This window comes from Melitaea cinxia, chromosome 5, assembly GCF_905220565.1.
Source record: "Melitaea cinxia chromosome 5, ilMelCinx1.1, whole genome shotgun sequence".
Taxonomy (NCBI): domain Eukaryota; kingdom Metazoa; phylum Arthropoda; class Insecta; order Lepidoptera; family Nymphalidae; genus Melitaea; species Melitaea cinxia.
In genome coordinates, this window is record NC_059398.1 from 7,119,737 (window position 1) to 7,147,391 (window position 27,655).

General features: G+C 32.7%; 1 long non-coding RNA gene across 1 annotated transcript; it reads right to left on the reverse strand.

Annotated features, from left to right (window-relative positions):
• Positions 1 to 42: 42 nt before the first annotated feature.
• LOC123653997 lies at positions 43 to 27,655 on the reverse strand. Its single transcript, XR_006743172.1, has 3 exons — positions 27,333 to 27,655; positions 1,598 to 1,626; positions 43 to 150 (listed from the first exon to the last, which is right to left on the reverse strand). It is a non-coding gene; the product is annotated as an uncharacterized LOC123653997 (long non-coding RNA).

Here is a 27,655-nt window from a genome sequence, read left to right on the forward strand (position 1 = left end):
ATTTAATAAGCTCTTCTCATTTCCGCCTGTTATTTTTCAATGTTCTACATCGTAATTGTAGAAATTAAGATTGTCATTACAATGTTTTTATTACGATTTTTGATTTTGTTACTTTATCTTTGTCATCGTGTTGTATTTAAATGCTCGATTCTGAAATAGACGAAAATTTTATTTTCGTTCTCATATGCTTTCAATCGCAATTTTGATGTCACAATCGTATCATTATAATAACCAGTCGCTGATAAAAAAATGTTTTAAATATTAAATTCAAATGGTATAATACGTAATAATAATAGTTTATACAGGTAATAGTTTTGGTACCTATACTGCTAATTATATCGAGTCGAGAGGTCATAGTGATTGTATTTAAAATTTACTATTACTTATTACTTTTGTATTCATTTTGTTTCCCACACTAAAAATATATATGTTTACTAACTAACCCCGCAAACATTGATGTACCATATATCTCAGGAACCCCTTAATCACCCCCCCCCCCCCCTCATAACTTAGGGGTATGAAAAATAGATGTTGGCCGATTCTCAGACTTTTACCCGATATGCACATAAAATTTAATAAAAATCGGTCCAGCCGTTTCGGAAGAGTTTGTTAACTAACATTGTGACACGAGAATTTTATATATAAGAAGACTAGCTGACCCCGCAAACGTTGTTCCCTTCTCAATCCCCCCCCCCCTTATAACTTAGGGGTATGAAAAATACGTGTTGTTCGATTCTCACATCTACCCGATATGCACACAAAATTTCATGAGAATCGGTCAAGCCGTTTCGGAGGCGTTTAACTACAAACACCGCGATACGAGAATTTAATATACAAGATAAATAAATACAATACTTTCCATCATATAGTTTGAAGGACCCACAATAGAATTAATGCATGTATTTATTTATGTAAAAAATAAAATAAAAACTGTGTGAACAAAACAATCAAAGATAGAACATAATAATAAGAAGACAACCAAAAGGGCCAATTAAAATCATTTAGACTTTCGAATGTTGGCAAAACCTGAACTCAATTTATGTTAAAAAGTCTTCGAATAAGATTCTTCAAGTTTGATTGAATATAAAAATACCACGAAATAGTGACTTCTGTACGGATTATATTTGCTTGCTATTTTAAAAGATGAACACTATCATAATGTAAACAAAGACTAAAAATATAGATTGTTTAAAATTTTTAAATTATTTAATAAGTGGGTCACTTGACACTTGTGAAATTGTTTTTTAATTTTTACTTTTCAATATTTCGAACACATACTACTTATATATTTACGACAACACATTTTAAAAAATGTTTAGTGTAGAATTTTCCCTTAAATCCGTTATATGTTTTTATGTATTTATTTTATAATATTATTAAATTGAGCTCTTAAATTTTATTTGTTTATTAGTATATAGTAATACACTTTCTATAAACGTTTTGAGTATTTGCCTACATTCCAGTAGATCTGACATACGAACGGACAAACAACTAAGCCTTAGTAGTAAAGGTATTATCCTATCCTCTTGGTACTTTAGATGGATAACTTATTATGTATCTTAAAAGATAAACGTTTTTTTAAATTTAGTTGACATACCATGTTATGAAGTAACGCAGGACATGCACCTGTAACAATATAAAGAAATTTTAAATTCTTTGGTCTTACTTCTAAATTTATGTAAATAAAAATTAATCACTAATTGTTTTAAACGGGTCTAATACTTCGTTGAAGTTTCTTTTGGGATAAAAAAAAAATAATTAAAAAAACTACACCGAAAATTTCAGAAAGCGTAATAGTCATTTTAACTGGGTGTATTTGACAGTTAATAAAAATAATTTAGAAATTAACCAAATACAGTTTTGCTTACTTAATTAATTAAAAATAGTTGTATATTATTTTCTTTAAGTTTAACAAAAATTCTAGTACGGTTTTGTTTTTTTTTTTTTTTTTAAATATAATTAAGATTTTTCTACTCTAAACATACCTACAAAATGTTGAGATTGAAAAACAATTTATTACTAAGGCAAATTAATTTCCTTAGTTACTATAATGAAAATATCGAAGACAGAGTTTGTCAATATTGAGTTTCGTCTACTAAAGTAACATTAATATATTTAGTATGCAAATATTCAGTCGATACCCGTATAAGCCCTCGGTCGTAAAATGGAAGCACGGTAAATATTTTAACAATCGCAGTATCTATTTCGAGTTTCTACACGAAACAGTTTTATATAACAATTTATAGTACATTTCATTAAATCAACCCCTCGTCAATAAAACATTACATATACCAAACGTTCATTACTTTTATGAGCATTAAAAGTCAATTATTTAAAAAAAAATTAAGGTTTCCATCCATAATTTCTTTTATATATTCCGTTAACTTTTATAGTCAGACAAACAATCTTTACTTAAAACATACATACATATAATCACGCCTCTTTCCTGTAGGGGTAGGCAGAAATTACTTCTCTCCACTTGCTACGATCCTTGCATACTTGTTTCGCTTCGTCCACTTTCATTATTCCCTTCATAAATGTTCTTCGGTTTAGAGTACTCTTGACCTGGCCTTTTTTCAATACACCCCTTATTTGGTCTCGGAACGTCCGCCTTTTTTTATAGATGGGGAAATGCATTCACGCACTAACCCCGCCACACGAATGTGACGGGAGTGTGGAACTCCCGGCGTGAGGTGCAATGCCAGACTATCCACTAAAATCCACATCTTTTTTCCGCCGGCACCTTAGTGGGGATGCCATGCCAGCGCTACCCAGCGGCATGCGCATGCGCGCCTTAGATCGGGCGAGCGAACCCGCCCACCCCGTCCGCCGCGTGGGGGAAGGAAAACCCGACCCCCAAGTCTCCGCGCCGTCTCAGCGCCACATACACCTTCGCACCTCCATGCCAACATACCTGCGCTCACAAGTCTACTCTGAGAGCCAGAGCGGTACCCGGAGCGCATCGTCTGGTTTTGGTCCGCGGGGGTCCGAAGACCCCTACCACCCGCAGTCGTTAAACCGCAGGCGGCATTCCCCTATCCGCCAAACGGGGGACGCGCCCAAGTAGAAGTCCAGCAACTCCTCCCCTTGGGACCTAGGCCCCAGACCTGAGTCTGAGTACCCAACTTTCACTTTCGTACATGAGTGTCGGAACCAACACCCCCTCATGCACAGCCAAACGAGCCTTGTTAGACACCTTCCGATTGCTCATAAATGAGTGCAAAGCTCCATTCACCCTGTTTCCTACATTCACTCTTCTTTCAATATCACCCTCACACTTTCCATGTCTTGTAAACTTTGAACCCAGATACACAAACTCATTCACCTGTTCAATTTGTTTTTACTTTACTTAAGAATATTGAATATATATTGTTAAAAGACTGCATTGTTTTTTAAATTTTGAATAAGTGAAAAGGCTTAGAAGAAAATCAAAGCTGAAGATAATTTATTAACATTTATTATAAAAGTTTTATCACTTTCTTCAACTTTGTCAGCACCTGACAATATAACATTAATATTTATATAAATAATTAACGCAATTAATATTTGTACAATGAAAATACAAATCAATTACGATATTACGATAATATCAACAGGATAGTCTTCAACAATTTCCGTTTTCTCTGCGTAAATCACATTTGTTTCAAGTTCAAAAGCCGACTGATAGCGGGATAACCATCCAACTGCTGGCTTTCAAATACACGGGACATTTTTGGTGTGAACTTGGGGAGGCCTACGTCCAGCAGTGGACTGCGATAGACTGAAGTGACCTTCTTACCATTCTTCATTATAACTCCAATATCCTGAAGATCTATTCACAACAGTTTTAAATTTTAAATGTGAAGATACACATTCGCAATACGAAGACACATATTCTTAACAAGCAAATTTTGTGTATTTTAATTATTAACATCAATACAAATTAGCGAAAAATGTATCTTACTTATTATACACTGATGAGATCTTTCAACAACAGGATCAACGCTAACATGGTCAAATCTAACTTATGTTTAAATTTAGCAAGAAATTTTCCTCGTGTTTCTTTTACGAACCGCTTAGGTTGACATTTTTCTGCTAATATATTTTACAAGAAAGCGCTCTGCTCTGCCTTGCTTTCCATCACGTAAGGTTGCAATTAACTTCGTACCTATTCTGCTACTAAGTACTTGGGTTATTAAAATTTTATCATTTAACATTATTCATATGTTACCCTTGCTAATAACAAATGCAAAAAAACATGTACGCAAAAACTGTCAGAACTGTTTTTATAGTGCTGTAAAAGAAATAGAAAAATACGTGAATGATGAGATCTGCAAAATTGTTAAATTGTTTATTTTTAATAAACTATTGTTCTACAAAATGTTTGTAATAATTTATCAACCTTAATATCCAAATTGACCACAGCCTACTCCACGTATTGTTAGCAGGTAACAATAGCTTGGAATCAGATAAAAGCTCAGAATACTTTCCTTATCTTGTGTACACCGTTTACGACGGCAACTTCCCGTAAATAATGCCTGATGTAGCATTTCCTTTTAAAAAGTAACTAGGAAATATAAACTTCGTCCGCATACTACTTTCTGAATAGACGGATACTTCTTCTCCAATGAAATTCCGATGAAATGATCGATAAATTCATCGTAAGCAGCTTGCGGAAACGGTGTGTTTTACATTAAGTGAGCAATACAAGTAATCCGCTTAAAAGGTTTTATAAATGTGATCTCTATGTTAAGATTTTCGACATAACCTTTGATCTTAATAGGTTATTTACTCGTAAATTAAAGGTTTTATAATGTGTTAAGATTTTCGACATTACCTTTGATTTTAATAGGCTATTTTCTCGTAAATTAACATCACCAGAATTGGCTGTATTTTAATCTTAATTAACAGGGCCTATTCTACACAACGATTTTAAAACTGCCCGTTCTAAAGAAATGTATATTCGTAGTATGACATGATTGGTTTTCAATTCTATTACTAATCTATATAAATAAATAGAATTGGAGTCTCTGTTTGTAATATTAAAATAACCGCTCTTTAGAAAATGCATATACACACGGTACATATACCAAAACAACATTTTTTACAATTTTCGTCTGTCTGTCTGCCTTTTTGTTCCGGATAATCTCTGAAACAGCAGGACCGATTTTGACGAGATTTTCACCGGCGGAGAGCTAATGTAGTAAGGAGTAACTTAGAATACTTTTATTTTAAAAATTTATTTATTTTATTGCTCTGAGAACTGAACAAAACTTTTTCGTTAAATCCCACGCGTACAAAGTCGCGGGCACAGCTAGAATCTAAATAAGGATCGCTTGCCTTTAGATAAACGTATGTTTTATTATTTTTTAATATAAACATTATGACAAAGAAAACAAAACTAGTATTTATCGTTGTTATTCAACGGTATTTTAGAACATTTACATTGATGGATTACGTTTGAGTTTTTTTTTTATTTTAACTTTTTAATCGGAGCTATTCATGAAGATTTATGAGAATTACTGAAGTAACTTTTCTATTTCTGTAATGATTCCCGCAAAACCAGGTATTAAAAAAATATATAAGTATTTAGCAAAGAAAACCGCGCGCCGTAGGTTAATGAAAAACACAAGTGTTTTAATGAGGTACTACAGTCTATTACTTATTCCGAAGGAACGAATAAAAGTTTACATTTTCTTGCAGTTTTTAATATCGAGGCCGTCTATCCATGGGCGAAGGTTAGGTCAAGGCGAATGCACTAACTTATTTACACGATATGGGACCTACTAGCGACGTGTGGCGACTAGATTACTAGCCCCTAGCCTCGTTTCAAGGATCATCTAGGATTATTATTTCAAATTGGAATAAATTAAAACCCTTCATTAGAATAACTTAATTCGACGAAATAAGGTATATTTTAATTTGTCCCGGAATATTTTTATTTGGTTTTGGTATGTTTAAAACACAAGCACGATCTATAAGTGTTAAGGCTATTTTTGTGTTTTATCGTCAATATTTTATAATACTTTTAATAACTATAATCTTCAATCAACATTGTATTTTTTTTTCTGGAATAAGTAGTAAAATAGAACCAATTTGGACATATATGATTGGATATGAAGAAAATTGGTATAGAAGGAAGATGGATCGGAAAAAAACGAATACGTAAATAGTTTTTCAGATACCATGAATATTATTATAGATTTTTTTTCATATAAAGTTTAATTATAATATATTCATTTTATTATATCTCTTACACGACATGAAACCAGACTAAAATGGATATGTTTTCACAGCTTATAATCCAATCTCGAAAACATACCGTCTTAATATTAATTCAAATTCAAATGATTTTTACAATTCACATTACTTTTTAAGGCTATCTGTAAAACAAGAATGTAAGCTAATTAAAGAATAAAACTGCCCCGTGGAGGCTCTTTTTTTACGACCAATCATAAAACAGGCTTTTGGTACTTCGTATAAAGTTACTCTGTACCCTAACACCGTCCCTAACGCGAGCCTTGTTCCATATTTAAAGTTTGTTTACTGATACTATGTTTGAATATTGAAATCGTATTTTTTATTACTAATAAAAACTTAAGATTATAAAAGCCAATCTTGCTAATATAAATATGTGTTTTTAATATGCGTGTTATCCAATCACATTGTTCTATACTTAATTGTACTGCAATGATAAACAAAGCTTAAAGCTTAAGCTTAACATATCGTGTAGTACAATGGGCGGACTTATCGCTACTTAGCTGTTGCTTCAAATCAACACAAACACTAAAAGAAAAGTTAGTAGTTTAGTATTGAGACCGAGAAAGAGGTATGTGGTGTATTTATATGTTTGAAAAACTTACATAGAAATATCTCCATTAAAATATTTATAAAAATATAAATATGAAAAAAAAATACAATTTATACCTCTATAACAAACTAATACATGAAAGCTATGTACCTTTTAACTGCTAATCGAAAGTAACTGGACAAGTATGTACAATACCGTTATTTTTTTCTTCAAAGCCTAACTTTTATATCTACGTAGACAGGTCGCGTGCACAGACAGAAACTGGTAATTCAATAATAACGTAGTGGATTAAGATTCAATTTTACTTATTACTTCGCAACCATTCTGGTGTTAAAGTTCCATTAACGCCGACAGTCGTAAGTTCGATTCTAGCTCGGCTTTCGGTCAATTTGCATTGCGGAGGCTTTGCGGATTAAGTTTAAATGTAGTTGATAACTTGTTTACAATTATTGTTTTATGGAATAAAAACATGATTTTATTGTTATGTAGATTTTCTTAATTGCGTGTTAAATGTATGTTCGTAGTATGACATCATTGGTTTTCAATTCTATCACTAATCTATACAAATAAATAGATTTGGAGTATCTGTTTGTTATATTATAATAACCGCTTTTTACTAAATGCATATGAATATACACACAGTACATATATCAAAATACCATTTTTGTCTGTCTGTCTATTTGTTCCGGCTAATTTCTGAAACAGCTGGGCCGATTTTGACGGGACTTTCACTGGCTGATAACTGATATAATAAGGAGTAACTGAGGCTACTTTTATTTTAGAAATTTATTTATTTTATAACTCTGCGAACTGAAAAACTTTTTTGTTAAATTCCATGCGGACGAAGTCGCGGGCACACCTAGTTTTAAAATATATCAAAAATTTTATACTCCTGTTCTTTTGAAGTCATAGTATTATGTTTTATAGCCTACAGTTTTAATAGACTTCAAAAAGAAGGAGGCTATCAATTTAGTTGGTATTTTTTATGTATGTACACCGATTACGCAAAAAATAACTTAATAGAGATTTAATTTTGAAGCACGTCTTTTTATGGAAACCTACTTACTACTGTTAATAACATTTTATTAATTGTATGTGCCATCTACTTATTGGCTTATCGCACGTGTGTTTTTATGCGTATTTTAAAATATAAAAATCGTTTTTATACAGATACAAAATATTTTTACCTATCATAAAATTTACCCATAATTTGTTTATAGGATAACAAAACAGAGACAGCAAAAATTTACATTTTTGAAAAAGAATTTTATTGTTCAGTATCAAAGATCTTTATCTGACATTAATAAAGTTTCCTCGTCATAAAATAAAGGCTGCCATTATACAGCGATGACACACAGTTCCAGTCTTAATTGAAATAGCTAGAAGTAATTTACTAAATGGAACAGGCTTAAGTAAACTATAATATAGTCAGTTTTCGAAAACAATTAACTATATAGTTGCGATGTTTAAGCTTTTGCAAATATATTTCAACTAGCTTTGTGCTTACAATAAATCAAAGTACATTACTATGTTAGAGATATAACAATTTTAACTTCAAAAATCAAAAGGACATAAACAAGATTTCACCTATAAATAAGTATATATATGAGTGTTTGTCTGTATGTCCTTTATAGAATCGTAAACTATGCATTTGATCATGTCATGATCTTCATCAAAGTATTGTGCACGAGCCCACGAGAGTTTCTGAATTGGTACGACCAAAAAAAGGCGTAGCAACGCGCGCAGGGTACAGCTAGTCTGTCACAAAGTAGTAATTAAATTTGATTGATTGATTCAGCCTCATTCATATAATAACGAATAAATCATCCTTCTTATTACAATAACGATAAGAAACGTAATATTGGTAGTTTGAGAATTGTAGTTTAGTTTTACACATAACATATACGTAAAACAATCTATGTTGTTTTCCTCTCGTCTCATAGATTTATGTTAACATTACGAAAAGGGTAACTTTTTCGACGAATAAAGGACCTCGAAGGTCGCTCTCTACTGTACCTATCTCTATTGAACACTTGACGCGAACTCAGTACAATGAAATAGTGCTGCCTGTACCTTTTTTATTCGCCACAGAGATCCGTAAAGTGGATTGAAACGTTCTTCGCAACACTTAAGAATATATTCAACTATATTCTAACTTATTAAAGTATTTTGCGGATCCGAGTACTTTTTTCATAATAAATAATTCTATGTGTCGGATTACGTGGATTTAGTAGGGTTCCGTAATTCTACTAGATACTGATATGAAAAAGTGTTTCTGTTTTATACACTATTATATTTTGAACATATTATTTACATAATTACTAAAATCGTGTATAATGTGGCACTTTCAAGTATGGATTATTTTAATAAGAAGTTTTTATTCATCGTAAACTATATTCATTTTAAAAACTTTCAAAGTATGTCTATTAAAAAAATTAAGTTTGTGTCACGTAGGTGTACATACTCGTATGTGAAAATATAATCGATAAAAATATTACATGGCGAAACGTAGTAAAAAAATTCAGAATCAAAATATCGCTCCCACATTTCATCGGTGGTTTGTACCCATTAACATAAAGTACGGAAGCAATAAAACATAACCTCCAAGAAATTCCGTTCAAAAATTTCACAACACGCCGATAGGTCTGTAAATGGAAAAATATAACATGAAAATTCTCTGTATTTGCATCAACAGTGTATTAATAATTTTTCCTACTATTTAGCAAATACAAAAGTTTACGTTTAAAAATTACGAATAAAAAATTTAATTTTCCCAGGCTCTTCCAAGACCACGAAGTTTTCTAGTTACGAGATATGCACGTTTCGTATCAGAGTTCTAATATGATTAGGAGTTTGTACTTTGCTGTGTAATGTCTCGTAAGTTGTATTTATGTGTCCCCTGTTCTTTGTACATAATAATTACGTTGAAGTAAGACCTTAAGGTAGATAATTTGATTAATTTTATGATAATTTATCGGGCATGGATAGTCCTATTGTCACTAGAACCTTATTGATTTATAACATTACTAGCTGTGCCCGCGACTTCGTTCGAGTGGAATTTGACAAAAAAAAAGTTATTTTTCAGTTCGCAAATTTATAAAATAAATAAATTTCTAAAATAAAAGTAGCCTAAGTTACTCCTTATTATATCAGCTATCTGCCAGTAAAAGTCCCTTCAAAATCGGTCCAGCCGTTTCAGATATTAGCCGGAACAGACAGACAAAAATTGTAAAAATATTATTTTGATATATGTATCGTGTATATATTATCCATATTTTAATACCCCTGTTTACTAATACATATGTATTTAGTAAACAGCGGTTATTTGAATAGTACTAACAGGTACTCCAATTTTATTTATTTGTATAGATTATACAAATAAATAATTAACGTAATAATTAATAAAGTATTGTATATTTAAAAGTGGGATTGGCGTTATTTGAACAATTAATATCTTAATAGTGAAAATTATAAACAAAATTTAAATCCTAATAAATGTTAGACTGTGTCGTTAAGACTAATTTATTAAATTATACTATTTAGCCCTGAACGATTTCAAATTTAATTCAGTAATAATTAGAGAAAATTCATCTAAGCGTATAGTACAATTTTTTACACAATAAGGTAGGTTAAAATAAAGAATCGTTAAAACTTTTAAGAGTTTATTTCTCAGTCAGAAAATAAATTTATTGTATCATGTCTTACGAAAAGAATTTTGAACCAAAAATTAATTAAATAAATGAATACGATTCGAATTTTAAAGTTTTATAACATTCATATAAACTTTTTAAGGAAAGCTTTATAATTAATAACTTCACATTTGTTTATATAAATTACTAATTTTTAGCTGGAAATAAAGAATTAAAACAAAACTGCTAAAACTATTTAATTTAATTTAACAGTGTTCCAACATATCTCAAGCTATTTAAGAATTATTTTACATCGTCATCGTCTGTATTTTGGTGTACATTAAGAATAAAATAAAATAAATAAATAATAAATCGTCCAACAGTCCGAATAGTTCACGAGCAGCAGTCACAGGTAGCATCAAAGTGTTTGCGCTTTATACAAAATTTGCTAAAGCGTTTTATTAAAGAATGACTTGAGCTATCCCCCCAGTAAGATTACAATGGTTACATATAACTTGAACCTGTAAATATATTACCTAAAAATTCTAAAAGCCAGCGCTTCAGCTTGTAATGTCCCACTGCTTCATAGGCCTCTTTCCTCATATAGGAGAAGGATCAAAGCTTAGTCCACCACGCTGCAACAATGCGCGTTGGCGGATATATTCTATATCTACTATGAATAACGATCGCTGTCAGGTGTACATGATAACAACTGGGGCCGATGATTTAACGTGCTCTCCGAGGCACGGTGAACCCACAAAGGCTGCACAAACACCCAGACCACACCAAACATCTGAATAGCCAATACAAATGTTTGTCATGAGCGGGAATCGAACCCACAACCGCCAGCGCAACAGCCACAAACCAGTGCTGTAACCGTTGCGCCAACGAGCTGTCGTATATATTTGTTTGTATAAAATAACTTGAATTTATTTGGTAACTATCTGGACAGACAGATGTTTTTTTCTGGCTATAAAACGCATAAAGTTTAAATATTTTTTTTTAATCACACGTATGAAACATCATTTTTAACCTATTATTATACTTACAAAATGTACACAAAATCTTTCAATAATAATTGTGTTTGCTTGCAAACGAAAAAAATGTCCTTCAATTTATGTCGAAAAGTGCTACAACGTCGGCAGCCAAAAAAAATATTAAATACATATTATTTGAGATAACTCAAAAAGCACTCGTCAGATCTTGATCAAATTTAAATGGGACTATACGACAACCACTAGCTTTCGATTAAACAAAAGACACATCAAAACCGGTAAACCCAGTAAAAAGTTACGATATGTTAATATGATATTATTATTTTATTAGAATTTCTTATCAGAGTAACAATAACACAGAAGACAAATGCTAAGTAATTTATTTTCGAAGCGACGCAGAAGGTTATTTACAAACTCTTTGTATAAATGCATAATAACCTCGTTGTTAAAGCGAAATTTCCCGGTTCTATCTATCATATTAAATAAGACAGTTTCAAGGAAAACAGGAAAATTTGTAATGTTTACCGGATTTAAATTTGCCAAACTCTTGTCGCGTCAATTTTGAATAAATTAACTTAGTGTGAATGATAAATTATAAAGACTTTGTTTATGACATCTCTTGTTGGTTTTTATTTCAAAATTTCCCCTACTAATTACAAACAACACAATGGACTAAAAAGCGTTATCATTTCCCTTACCTTTTTTTAATTTTTAATGCTATTTGAGTAGCTTGTTTCACTTATTAGCATTTAATCATTCATTAAGTTCATTATGAATTATTTATCAGTTTGGTAATATAAATATTATTTCAGTAATATACTTTCAGTAGCTCTACTTTTAGAAATATATTTTACTGCACATTAAGAAGAGTAATATATAACACACGTGTAAAATTAATCTGATATGTATAATTTTTTGTCTGATATGTATTTTTTTTTGCAAGTTGAAGTGGCAGTGGACTGGTCATCTGTGTCGCAGGACCGATGGCCGTTGGAGTAGACGGGTCCTGGAGTGGAGACCGCGTCTTGGCAAACGCAGTGTGGGACGTCCTCCGGCCCGTCCCACACTGCGTTGTCAGTGGTAACCAAGATATTATCACTGCTCGAATGTTTTGAAAGGGTAAAATATGTTTATTACTATTATGTTTTATATACATTTGTTTTTATGTATATTTATATTCCTAAAATATTTTATATAATAAAACATGACGCCGCGTTGGCGCAACGGTTACAGCCATGGATTGTACCCGTTGCACTTGGCGGTTGCGGGTTCAATCCCCGCATATGACAAACATTTGTATTGACCATACAGGTGTTTGCCGTGGTCTGGGTGTTTGTGCAGTCTTTGTGGGTCTCCCCACCGTGCCTCGGAGAGCACGTTAAGCCGTCGGTCCCGGTTGTTATCATGTACACCTGATAGCGATCGTTACTCATAGTAGGGAATATATCCGCCAACCCGCATTGGAGCAGCGTGGTGGATTAAGCTCTCATCCTTCTCCTACGCGGGGAAAGAGGCCTATGCCCAGTAGTGGGATTTTACAGCCTGAAGCGTATATAAAACATATTTCATACATACTAGAAATTATAATAGGACTAGCTGACCTGGCAAACTTCGTATCGCCTTATTTTTTTTCTTAAATATAATAATTACATATATCAAAACAAAATATATCTTTCAAGTTGGATCAAACTGCACACGGTGTGCAAATTTGATTAAAATCGGTTAAGTAGTTTAAGAGTTCATCGCGGACAAACATTGCGACACGAGATTTATATATATTAAGAAGAATATTAAGGAGGGAACTTAGACTCGATACGTAATGCATTTGTAAAATCTTTAACAATTCTGAAATAATTATAGTTCACGAAATTCAAAAGCAATCGCATTAAAACATTAGCGACATTAAAGCATTTAAATTATAGAAGACCGAAGAAAATATCCATTTTTAAGAGAAAATTAAATTTCATTTGAACCGTGCATATTTAAACCGGAAAAGGTCTTACTTTCTGGACGAACTTTGGTTTTCGTTTTGCCTTCGAAAACTTGAGATCGGGATTGCTAAGTTAAGAATTCTTTTAAAAAGAATTCAAAAAACACTAATCCAAACTAACTTCTTAGTTTAAATTCTTTTAAAAGTTTTTCTTCTACAAACATAGTTCGACTTATAGAAATATTGAAGTCAATAGTGTACACACACACAAGGCAGAGAATTTTATTCGTTTGACATTTTGAAATTACCAAATTTATTTTGAAAAGTCTCTTATTATTTAATTTAATACTTTAAAATAATATGAAAGAAAATCTTGATAGTAATTTCTTATATGTACTTATATTAAATTACATTAAAGTGACTTTAGTTATATTATAGAGGAGTAACATATTCGCAAGATTTAAATATCTACTATTGGATTTTTATGCGTCTAAAAATAAAAGGATTCGAGGTCCAACAGTCATGAGATCAAAGGTCAAAAGTACAACCTCAAGTAATTCAAAACTGGCAAACTCATTTCAATAAATCTCCCTTCTCAATCAAGACAATTCAAATAAAAAGAGGGATGTTCCATTTGAATATATAATTTAAGAATATAATTTAGTTATAGGAATATAATAAACCAATAAAAGCGTGTCGCATTTTGCAATTCTAAAAAATTTTATTGATAATATTTTAGTCCGTGTAACTTAATTATCGAACGCTACAAAGTTTTTGTTTTCCCCGTATTGTATGTTTGTACCAATTAATTATTTTCATAGGTTTGTATAGAGCGAGCCAGTCTGAATGGTCGCAACTAAATAGTTTACATTCATTAACAAATATTGCAAACGAAAATATATTTTCAGCGCACAACTGTGAGAATTATACACTACAGTCGAAATGAAAAAAAAATAAACCTTTGTATAAAATATATTTCAATTAGAAATATTAATAGTTATAGCAATTCTGTAGGTACTGCTTTTGTAATTTATATTATGACGTATTGTCTCTTTACCCAGATTAACCGGCGAGGTCGTGATGCTTAAATTTGAAAATAATTATAATATTCAAAAATATATTTGTTATGGATTCACTTAAAAAAATACCTTTACCTAACCTTTAATTGTTATTTTTTTTTCATACCACCCTGGTAAACACTTATGTTCGTACGGTTTGTCTGACGGTAAGTGATTAACGGGTATGGACGGTTACAACATCCGGAGTATCCGGCGTAGTCTATGACAGAGAGTGTAGTCGTAAAGCTTCGTAAGCATCCAGCAGGCGAAGAGAACTACGTTTATTTTTTTTTTATTGGTAAAAATACACTATTTAGTTTTTTTTTGTAATAAAGGAAATGAACAATTAAACAATTACATCTGATATTAAATGGCTACAATCCCTCATGAAAATCTGCAACATTATATAAATTGGGAGTACGTTGTCGGCCTTTAGAAAAAAGATATATGTACACTTGACGCTTGAAAATCGCTCGAGACCTCAGGGAAAATCTCAAGGCGAGGGTCAATTCAGAATTGCATTTTCGAGAAAAAAATGAGTGTCAAGCATTTATGAGAACATGCAAATTTGGATGAAAACTATGCATCCAAGTGGTGTGGATGTGACCTACTCCTGCGGCGAAGAGAGCATGGTAGAAATTTTAGAACATTCCCCATTACAGGGCATTGCATTGTATTTATTATGACACGTACAAATGATCAATAAATAATTACACTCACTTCAGCCTATCTCAGTACACTGCTGGACATAGGCCTCCTCAAGGTCGCGCCGAAAATGGCGTGTGAACTCATATGTTTTGCCATAGTTACAGCAGGGCTGGCTTTGTCGTACCGAAGACGCTGGTGCCCATCTTCGGCCCGTGTATTTCAAAGCCAGCAGTTAGTTGGTTATCCCGCCATCGGTCGCCTTTTTAAGTTCCAAGGTGGTAGTGGAACTTTGTTATACCTTAGTCGCCTCTTACGACACCCACGAGAAGAGAGGGGGTGGCTTTATTCTTTACTGCCATAATCACACAGCAGAATAAATGACACTCACTTCAGCCTATCGCAGTCCACTGCTGGACATAGGCCTCCCCAAGTTCGCGCCACACATCCCGGTCTTCCGCAATCCTCATCCAGCCTACACCGGCAATCTTACGTAGATCGTCGGTCCAACGGGCCGGAGGACGTCCCACACTGCGTTTGCCAAGACGCGGTCTCCACTCTAGGACCCGTCTACTCCAACGGCCATCGGTCCTGCGACACAGATGACCAGCCCACTGCCACTTCAACTTGCTAATTCTGTGGGCTATGTCGGTTACTTTCGTTCTCTCGCGGATAGTCTCATTTCTAATCCTGTCTTTGAGAGAGACCCCAAGCATAGCCCGTTCCGTTGCACGTTGAGCGACTTTAAACTTATGGACCAGTCCCTTGGTCAGTGTCCACGTCTCGGCTCCGTATGTTAACATAGGCAGGAAAACTTTTGTCTTCAAGCATTGCGGAATCTTCGAAGTGAAGACTCGACGGAGTCTGCCAAACGCCGCCCAGCCCAACCGAATCCTCCTATCGGCCTCCTTCTCGAAGTTGTTGCGGCCTAGTTGGATAGTATGGCCTAGGTAAATATAATCCTGAACAACCTCGAGAAGGGTACCATCGACCGATACCGGTATCGGTATGACTTGGTTGTTAAACATAACTTTCGTCTTATCCAAGTTCATACAGAGACCGACACGTCGGGAGGACTCGTTTAGGCCGGCCAGCATTTGGCCTAACTCATCCAGCGTCTCCGCAAAGATGACAATATCGTCGGCGAAACGAAGGTGAGAGATGAATTCACCGTTGACGTTGATGCCCCGTTCCCCCCAATCCAAGGTCTTAAAAACATCCTCTAGCGCAGTGGTAAACAGTTTCGGTGATATTACATCCCCCTGTCTTACCCCGCGCCGGAGGGAAATAGGTCTTGTTCTTTGGTCATTGACATGAACGGTCATCGTCGCCGCGTCGTACATAGATTTTAGTACCTCGATACATCGCCAGTCGATATGACATCTCTGCAGAGAGTCCAGGACAGCCCAGGTCTCGACGGAGTCGAAGGCTTTCTCGTAGTCCACAAATGCCATACACAGCGGTTGATTATATTCTTCCGTCTTTTGGATAATCTGCCGAACAGTATGGATGTGGTCATCCATAGTGTGCTGTAGCCACACGGTGCTGTAGCCATTTCGAAACCCAGCCTGCTCTGGTGGTTGGAATTCGTCGAGTCTTCTGGCGAGACGATTCGTAACAACCCTCGAAAACAGCTTATAGACGTGGCTCAGAAGTGAGATCGGTCTGTAATTCTTTAACAGAGACTTATCGCCTCTCTTAAAGAACAGCACCACCACACTCCTGGACCACGCCTCCGGCGTGGTACCTCGGTGGATGACGGCGTTATATAGTCTTGCCAAGGCTTTCAGGACAGGCCGCCCTGCGGCTTTAAGGAGTTCAGTGGTATATCCATCATCCCCCGGGGCCCTCCCGTTTTTAAGCTGCCCGAGCGCTGCACCAATCTCATCCTCTTCGAAGTCCGGGATACACTCCGAATAATGGCGCAACAATGGTGCCCGTGGATCTTCGGTGTCCCAAGTCGCAGGCTTGCGTGCGCTCGACGAGTACAGCTGTCCATAAAAATTCTCAACCTCTTCTCGGACCTGAGGGCGAGAGCAGACGGTTCTACCATCTACTGTTTTAAGCTTCGCAAGAAGGCTTCTCCCCAATGGTCTTTGGAAAACTTTGGACCCCCTATTCTGCTCAATCAGAGTAGCAACCTCTCTCGTATTTGAGCAGCGGAGGTGTAATTAAGAATAAATGACAAGTAATAATAAAATAATAAAAAGTTTTTCACATTTCACCACATTATTATACATTAATTTGAAAATGTAATCCGAGATTTTTAACTGTGTAAATGCCGGAAACATATTTTCGAATAAAACTCATAATAAAACGGTAAAAAATTTCTGAAATATAATATTTATTTATTTATTTACTTAACAGTAGGTAACATCAATGACATGATCATAATGGTACAACACAAGTCATCTATAGTCAAGGTGTTAATAAAAATATAAATATTAAAAACTAGCTGCACCTGTGTGCGTTAGTACGCTTTTTTTCTTTTTTGGTCGTAGCAACTCAGAATTTTTTTTGGGCTCATGCACAATACTTTGCTAGATCAAGACATGATCAACTGCATAGATTACGATACTACAAAGGGCATACAGATAATCATTAATTTTTATATATATAGAAAAAAAAATCACACATCTACAAAATAGCTGAAAATGTGATAACAGGTCATGTGATAACAGATTCAGTTTTATTAAGGGAAAACACTACTAATTAATTGCCTTAGACTTGTAAAATTAAAAAATTAAATGGAAATATATTCAAAAGCTTTATTACATCATAATAATTGGCATCGTTAACCAAGGAATAATTAAAAAAGGGCAACAAAGGAACAACAAAGAGAATTGTAAGCAAGAATTATGAGTAAAACGACCGCTTATATTCACTTATTTTTCAGAAATATTAATTTTCAAACCAGTTTATATTATATAATTATGTTCTTTGGTATTAAATTTAAGTTTTCTTTTATAACTTTCACGCGATTTTTGAACAAATAGCATTAAAGAGTGGAGTGATTAATCATTAGTATGTAATAGACAAAGCAACTGCTTACCTGTTTGAAATTGTACTGGGAAAAAGTTTTGCTTATTCTCTTTAAATGAGATCTCGGGTTGTTGGAACTTGAGAAATTATTTTTGTTTCAAACGCCTTTGTAAGCTACAATACAACACAACAAACAATACAAGTAAAAGAGTAATAGAAAAATCAACCAAACTAACAAGAATTAAAACACGACGACATGGATCACGAATCATCTATTATTAATAATTATAAATGGATAATTATGTCTGTCTTGAAACACCGATTTTAATTGACGAAAACGAGTTAAAATACAAGATCAAGTTGGAAATTTTGCTTAGTTTAAGTTTAATAGATATCGTTATGAAGAAAAACTTTTACCATCAACGCGAGAAAAGCCAGCATGACTCATATAGCAACAATACAGTATGTTAAGAAAATAAAACTACTTGAAAATTAATTTCGATACTGGGTTAAATAAAGCGTATAGTATAGGTATGAGTTTAGAATAAAGATTAATACTACTGCCTTTATAAATAAAACAAACAAATTCAAAACCGTAAATTCTTATTATAAAACGTAATAGTCAAATCTTTTGTCTTCTAATTGCCTTAAAGTATAACAAAAATAAAAATTAAATTATGCCTCGAAACATAATTAGTGGAACAAGCTTCCAAACAGAAGAAGATTAATTATTCAAAACATGAATTATATTTAAATAATGGAATATTTTAGAGTAGATCCTTATTGATCTGTATTTTTTTTACGTGTAACGCAGATATTTTTACATCGTAGTCCAATTTAGAAGCTTCTTTTTGTCATTTAACAAATATGAATATGTCGAGCTTAATCCTGATTAGGCTCTGATCCTTCTCCCACACGGGGAAAGACGCTTGTGCCCAGCAGTGGGATATTACAGGCTGAAGTGAATATATCGAATCCAATTGTTTCTATACCATATAACAATAATTATGTTTATTATTGCCTGCAAATGAAAAACCCGATGGCAATTTATATTTGCTCGCATACGAAAAGAACCGACTTCAATTATTATGATTAGTAATAGAGCGTAAGAAGACGAAACAAAATAACAAACGCACTAGACGTCATTACGATTTTCGAAAGTTTTCCTCGATTTCTCTGGGATTCCATTATCAGATCTTGGTTTCCTTATCATGGTACCACACTTGGGATATCTATTTTCCAACAAAAAAAGAATTATCAAAATCGCTTCATAAACAACGAAGTTATCCCCGAACATACATAATATACGGTCGAATTGAGTAACCTCTTCCTTTTTTGAAGTCGGTAAAAAAAACATGACTCCTGCAGTACTGTTATTTGGAACCCGTAAGTAATCCCGTTTGTTTTCGTTCGAAATTATTTTAAGTATTTTTGTGTCGGCAACGAATTCTCCGCGAAACGTAATTAAGCATTGAAAAGAGGAATTGACAATTCAAAGGGAAAAATTAAACAAAGGATAAATTTTTAATTAGTAGGTAGTCCTTACTGAAAATTTTGATTTACTGGTCGTCATTCCGTAGAAAATACAATACATAAGATGTTTGATACAGAAGTTTATTATAAACTTTTTTTTTATACGAGTAGTTGGCAAACAAGCTTACAGCTCTTCTGGTGGTAAACTATTACCGTAGCCTATTAACGCCTTCTACAACACAAGTATCGCTAGCGCGTTTCCGACTCCACCCTCGACCCTCCCCGCGAGCTCTGGTCACCTGAAAATCTTATATCTTTTGAGCAGTATTATTTAGCTGTGATCTGCTGTTCCCTACCTCAATAAAGGTTCACTAAGTACTTATATTTATCAACCGTTTTTCCTTTTATCAATCATTTCAAGCAGGAGATCCTTGATTCCAATAGTTACGAGTAGTAATAGTAAGCTGGAGACTTGTAAACTTTTAATTCTAAATTAATAAATTAACATCTAACAATACACACAAATACACATAATTCTTTATTATCTGCTACGTTGCGAAATTTTGAAGTAAAAAATAAAACCTTAGTTAAATATAGGCCTTTACTTTAACGCTGTTAGCGTAACGAGTGACAGGTTACACTCAATTATGTGCTTGATTTACCAACTGATATACTCGTAGCAACATTTTAATGGTACCTAAAGCCTAGATAGTAGCGAACTCGCGACATGATCGCATGGATTGCGAGGTCATTTCCGCTAACCCATCACCTGCCCTGTTTCAATATGTAAATTGAATACTTAATTGAAATCTAAACGACTGGTAAATTGTTAAAAGCAATTCTCATTAGCGGTGCCAGCTTGTATCAGGATGTGACTATTTGTATAATGGATGATGATATAAATATCGGTTTTGAGTGAAATATGTACAGAATATAAGTAATCATGTTAAATAAAACAATGTTTGGCGTCAGTTTTAGTGGCATTTACGATGATGGTATTTAAATATTCATCCTAAATTGAATGGCGAAATTGTCGCCAATTATTCCGACTGGACTTCGATGTTTTTCCATATAACTTCGTTACATAGTTTCATCGGGCACTAATAACGCTGTCGTTCTTCCCTCACTTTATTTGTGAGAGGTTGTCGTGCGTTTACGCAATCGTTCCTGGTGTTTCAGTTATCACAGTACTTGAAACCATTATAGGCAGATGTAAGTCTTAAAAGCCCTGAGTAATATTAATCATACAGGGAAAGTCATCAAAATCACTTCTTGAAAATGTTGTTAAAAAGAATTTGTTATAAAAAAATAAATAAAAAAGTGCGTGCGTACAAAGTACACATGTCAGGAGTGAAACTTCTATGGCAAACTAATTTTTAAGTCTCGTTTATATCTATACAAATCTAAAACCTTAGATTACCGTTCCAGCGCCATCGACAAAAGCGTTGCCGTTTCATCCGTAAAAATTTTACCCTCATGTGCCTCGCAAGAAGTTTCGCTTCAAAATATATTAATATTCCAAAGTAAATTTGAAAAACAAAATCATCCTGGTGTTCATTACCACAGTATTGATACATTCACTTATTACTAGAAATGATTTAATGCTTAATATACAACACCGGTTGAATTTTTTTGCCATTTTTAACGCTACGCAAGCTTACATGAGTAGTAGGAAAGTCTTATATAGTACGAAACAGCTCTACAAAGCACAACGTTACATTGTGTCTGTTGGTCTTTATAATTCAATAACTGAATTGATATTGTTGAAATCAAATAAAAATTATTTTCGTAAATAATAGATAAGTTGGTCGCCTATAACTGTAGGTGAATTTTTAAAATTATTTTGATGATGTAAATAATTTCAATAGACTTAAACTCCATAAATGCTTCTGTTAGCAGAGACGTGTCAGGAAGCCAGTATTTCTAATAAAAAAATCTTATTAAGGTTTTATAAAAACCATTTATAAAAGACATTTTAATGTGCTCGTAACTTACCTGCATTTAATATTGCAAAAAAAAATCTTATTTTCAGATTTAAAGCTCAATAAAAATTTAAGCTTTCGTAGAATGTCTGACATTTATGAAGCAGTTAAAATTTATACTGAAATTACATAAATTTCATCTACTAGCCGTTCTATGATTTATCACTTTTATAGAGTTTTTAGCTTATTTCAGATAAGAACTGATATAAATCAATCGCAATGACTTGTGTAATACAAATTAATAGTGTGTAATGATTTAATTTATCAATAGCACACAATGATAAAAAAAAAATTAATTGAAATACATTTTTTTTGTCTAAAGATTCTGATTAAATAATTTTTTATTTTAAAACAATTGATCATACAGATGACTAAAAATATAATTAAAACTAGCTGACCTGGCGAACTTCGTATCACCTTATTCTTTTCTGAATAATAACATAATATATCAAAATAAAATATAGCCTATCTTTTAAGTTGGATCAAACTGCACACGGTGTTCAAATTTGATTAAAATCGGTTAAGTAGTTTAGGAGTCCATTGAGGACAAACATTGTGACACGAGATTTATATATATTAAGATTAGATTTTACTGACACACAAACAGTATGTATTTGCTTTTTTCTATAAACAAAAATTATGTATACCTAGTTACGTTATTTAATAAAAAGGTGGGATCATTTTGTAAAAATACTTATCGCAATAAAACAGAGTCAAAATCATTTTAGTGGCACTAATGAGTGGTCAAATTTCAATTCACCGTATCGATATTTAAAGAAAGCATATTCTTAACTTTTGCTGTCACTCGGCTTTAGCAAATTACGTAATAATGCGACCAATTATCTGATGTTTCTTTCGATTTAGCTACCATATAAGCTTTTCCTATTTCACGGCCATATAAATAACTATTTTTAAAAACAAACATCAATCTGCGTGTTGACAGGTCATAATTTACCGGTCGACCTATGAAATAGAGGTACAATTAGGGTCACGAATATAATAATTTGTTCTTATAGCTCCACATTCCAACTTAGCGATTGACTTAGGGAAATTATTAAATATAATTGTGTACTTTTACTACTCCACACGCCTCCGTTTTGATTAATAACGTAGGTTATAAAACTAGCATTGTAATTATTATTTTAAATTTGTACTAGGTGGACGCTGCGGTTTCAGCCCGCGGTGATTTGAAGCGCGAGAAAAAAATAGCCTTCCTTCTTCTTAAAGCATACCTAACCGTCCTTTTTAAACAGTTTAAATTTTTTAGTTGTGTATGTCGATAGAGCAAACAGTTATTTATAAAATGATATATATAATTTATGTGGAGTAATTGTGAGGTTTTTTCTATAAATGAAGGCAAATATCTTAACCTTAGCGTATTATTGTAATATATGATGTTGCTATAACCACATAAAGGTATGGTACAGTAATGATTTATTAAATATTTCCATTATATTAAATATTTCATTATTTCACTATATATTTACTAACTTTAACTTGCACCCGCAAAAATATCGATATTTTAATAATGAACAAAACATTTTTTACATACTCTTACAGTAGGATACAGTTCTTACTTTAAATAAAAATAGAAATGTGTAGAAAAATATCGTCAAGAGATTATAATTATAAATTTAATAAATTTATACCGGTTAATCACCGGAAGGATTTCAATGAAAACTGGAAGACGAGATAGTATTTCATGGGTTTAGTATGTTGTTTATAGACAAATGTTATGAAAAAAATGTGTAAAATGATAACATTAATGTTCCGAAAAACCCATAAAGTTTATAAATAAGATTCAACTCCTAGTGTTGAATTATTGATTACATATTTTACGTTTCATGTATTTTATTATTGAATACGATTACTTTTTATGGATAATTCAAGTAAAAAATTATAAATAATTATTATTTACATGAAGCGAAAGTTTCTATTTTTGGCAACAGTTTTGTTTTATTATTTAGGTGATTGAAACGATGTAATAAATACTGATTAATGGAACAGGATTAAATAGTCCTACATAATCAGGCGTAATGAGATAATATTAATATTTATTATTCATAAACAATTATTTATAAACAAATCGATAGTAATATAAAATGTTATGCTTATGCTAATAAAGGTTATGCGTTAGATGTTAAAAATAGTATTAGAAAACTTTTTGAAACAGTATTGAAAAAAATTATGACCGCACACGATGACGCCACGTTTCACAAAAATGATAGTAAGTTCCAGGTATATACTTTTGTAAATTGTTTTAGTTTGTTGTAATAAATAAAATAATTGCTATTCGAAAAGTGACATGGAAATAAATGATAATATTAAATGTTACGTTTATATATGTATATATGTGTGTGTGTGTATTTGATACTTCAATTGTATTCATGATAGATCGTTAAGTAGTGAATGAAAAACAAAAAAGCGCTAAAGAGGCGTAAACGCTCAGCCGCTGTAATTAATTGAATAAAAGGTGAATTGTAGCGTGCTCGCATGATTAATTCAGCTGACCTCTAATTCAAGGCTGCTCGAGTGAAACTGCCGGTGAGCATGTTGACATTTATTTATAATGCAGTTGGCGATAGTTTAGCTACGAAACACTTAAATATTCCAAAAAGACTTTTAAAGATTTGGTTATTTGAGTAGGAATTAAAAGTGAAGTTTAAATTCTTTATTTAAGTTTTAACTATTAAACAGTATTAACAAAAACAAAAAAAAAAAAAATATGTCGAAACAAAAGGCGGAGTCTAGGTAAATTTCTCTTATAAGTTTCTTGTAAAAACAATACTTTTATTTTTATTATTAACGAGGTTTTTTTTATTGTAAACTTAACTATTTAACCTGTATAAAAGTAACTGTTACCTTTTTAATTTACATTTTCATCGATAGGCTCTAAAATGGCCGTGCTTTCTTATACGTCATACATTAATTATTATGTATTTATTTATATATTGTATAATTATGTTTTTATATTATATTTTTATTATCTATATGTTTAGATTGTACACGCTAATTTTGCGACTGTTTTATAAGTTTCCTGTAGCAGGACTACTGGAAGAGATTCCATCATGGGATAAGTAGTGCCTTTGTACCAGCATTGTTTATAAGAGCTATTTCCTTTTGCTTTCATAGTGTACATAAATTGTTAAATAAATAAATAAAATAAAATTATGCTTAGCCTACAGGCGATTTATTACTTAAAATTACAGATCCACAGTCCTTTGTTTACTTAGTAGGGCTAGGACGCGGTCCGACGTGATAACGAAGCAACTGTTATTATAAAAGGCCTCTTTTTTGCAAATGAAACTGGAACGCAAACTGATAGGCTTTTCCTTTTTGGGCTAGAGATAGAGAATATATTTCTTCAGAAACATGCAAGACTCCTCAAAACATTTTCCTTTGCCTCGAACCCTCGACTTAAATCCGCAACCTCTTCTAATCACTTATTCTATCCAGTAAGCCATATCAGCACTCTTGATTTAACCGTTTCGAAAGAACCCAGTATAATCAAATATTAAAATAGATATAAGAGCAGGATATTTCCTGCTGTGCCCTACTCGTAGCTTAGTTCAGTGTTATCCAGAACATTTGAAATACCCCCGTATATAATAACTCAACACAATATATTTTGTTGAAGCATCGATACAATTATGAATATGTAATACTTTTAATAAATGCCTTCAATAGACCCCTCTTCTTTAGCCACATAAAATATTTACAATAATAATTAAAATCCATTCATAATTATTCAAATTCTATCAAAGGTATCGTAACACACTCACGTAGAAATTGAAATTAAAATTTCTCTTCCTCGTTTATTACGTCGTTTGACATTAAAATAACGTTTAAAATGAATAATTAGTTTTTTTTTAATATTTATAAACTTAATTTTGTGCGAAATCATTATTTATTGACACATGTCTATCGGATTGTGTGACATTGACTGTTATCTCAAAGTATAGGTTATATGTCAAGAAAGCCAGAACTATTTTACTGCCTAAAAACAAAAATATGCTTTAGTTGATTCGCGAACTTTTGCAAGAAATCTCCTGCTCATAATATAGAGCAGCCCGATGGGGGTAGTACCTTACAGACGATCACAGCTAAATAATACTGTTTTCAAGCAGTATTATGTTCCTGTTGGTGAGTAAGGTGACCAGAGCTCCTAGAGGGGAATCGAGGGTAGGGTCGGCAACACGCTTGCAATGCTTCTGGTGGTGTAGACGTCTATTAGCTACGGTAATCGCTTATCAACAGGTGAGACACTGGTGATCACACTAATTTTATAATTAGTAAGTTAGTATCATCATTCCTTAACGTTAGGTGTAGATAAAAATATGGAATAGACAAACAAAGACTCGTAACATTAAAATTTATATATCACAAGAAAAACCCTTGAGTTTTACAGCACTCTTATGCTAGCATTAAATTTATATTTATCTTATTTGCTTAAGTACTATATCAATTATATTATATATTAATAAAAAAAAATTGCTGTATCAATTTAAATATTAGCTTGCCCGACCACACGTTACTGTGGCTGTTATAATAGTTTAAAAAAATATTGCTCTAAAATTTAAACCTTATAGAAAAAATTAATTAATGAAAAAAATATCGAGTCATTAATTGAAATAAAATATAACCTATATTTAAAGTTGGACAAACTTACATATCTGTGCAAAATTTAATTAAAATCGGTCCAGTAGTTTTGGAGAATAGTCTGGACAAAGATCGTAACAAGAGATTTTTATAGACATATATAGATTATATAATATAGAATCGATTAATTACGTCATTTTGTGTACAAAATATTATTAATTTTTATATATTAAAATATGTACGATTTTTAAATATATATTGTATGTGTATTTTAAATATATATATATGTAACTTATTACCTGAATTTAATCAACAATATTTAATTAACTCTGTAACAAATAGCTACAAAAGATTTAGAAATTATTCAAATTACTAGCTATGCCCGCGACTTTGTCCGCGTGGAATTTAACAAAAAAGTTATTGTTCAGTTCGCAAATTTACTAAAAAAACTAAAATAAAAGTAGCCTATGTTACTCCTTACTACATCAGCTATCTGCCAGTGAAAGTCCTGACAAAATCGGTATAGCCGTTTCATAGATTAGCCGGAACAAACAGACAGACAGACAGACAAAAATAAAAAATATATATTATTTTGGTATATGTAACGTGTATACATATATACATATAAGTTTAGTTAAAAGCGTTAGTAAATAGTGATAAGTAAGATTGTACCAACATTTTCGTAGACATACAATGAGTACACAAATTGCAAAAGGAGCATTTTGATATAAAATCAACTTTAATTTAAAAAGTAAGATTTCACAAACAAATACAATTTCTGCGATTAATTAATTGTAAACTACTTGACAACAAACTTCCTGTAACGTAGAGGTAAGTAACGCGCAGAATTATGACACTAATTGCTACGAGCGTCTACTGCGGCTACGGCGTAGACCGTAGAGGGCATTGGACTACGTACAACAGTTCTACCAATAAAGAATTCAATTCAAAATATAAAGTAATTTATTCTAAAATTATTCATAATTATTCTATTACAGCAATTACACACGCGTTAACCTTGACGTAGTTCTAATTTTTTACATGACCCAAAATGAACTTATTTCATAAAACAACCGAAAAAATATACGATACGATCTCTTATCATGGTTCCTACGAAGTGTTTACTACATGCTACGACTTGACATCCTAAGCGCCACCACTTTCAAGGTCTCCGACTGGCCTTCGATAATTTCATAACTTATAAATATATTTGCTCAAAGTATAAATTAAATTAAAAAAAAAATCTTACCGTGATGACAGCTACCGGATATACAGAACTCAGAATAAAAACCACAACTTCACATGACACAACAAAGTCTTTTATTTATAATTCACGCTCGTCGCATATTTTAGTGCGTATTTTTAAAATCATGAGTTAGTACATGTGATATTCGATGACAGTTTATACACGGATACGACGTGTATTTTTATTTTTCGTATCGTTGTGTAAAATTACAAAGGTTGTGATCGGCAGCTGTCAGAGGTGCGTGGGGTCGCGCGACGCGAACGAAGTGACGACGGTGACTGAGGCGGCGCGCGCCGGCCGGTCGATATACGCGGCAGAAGCAGAAT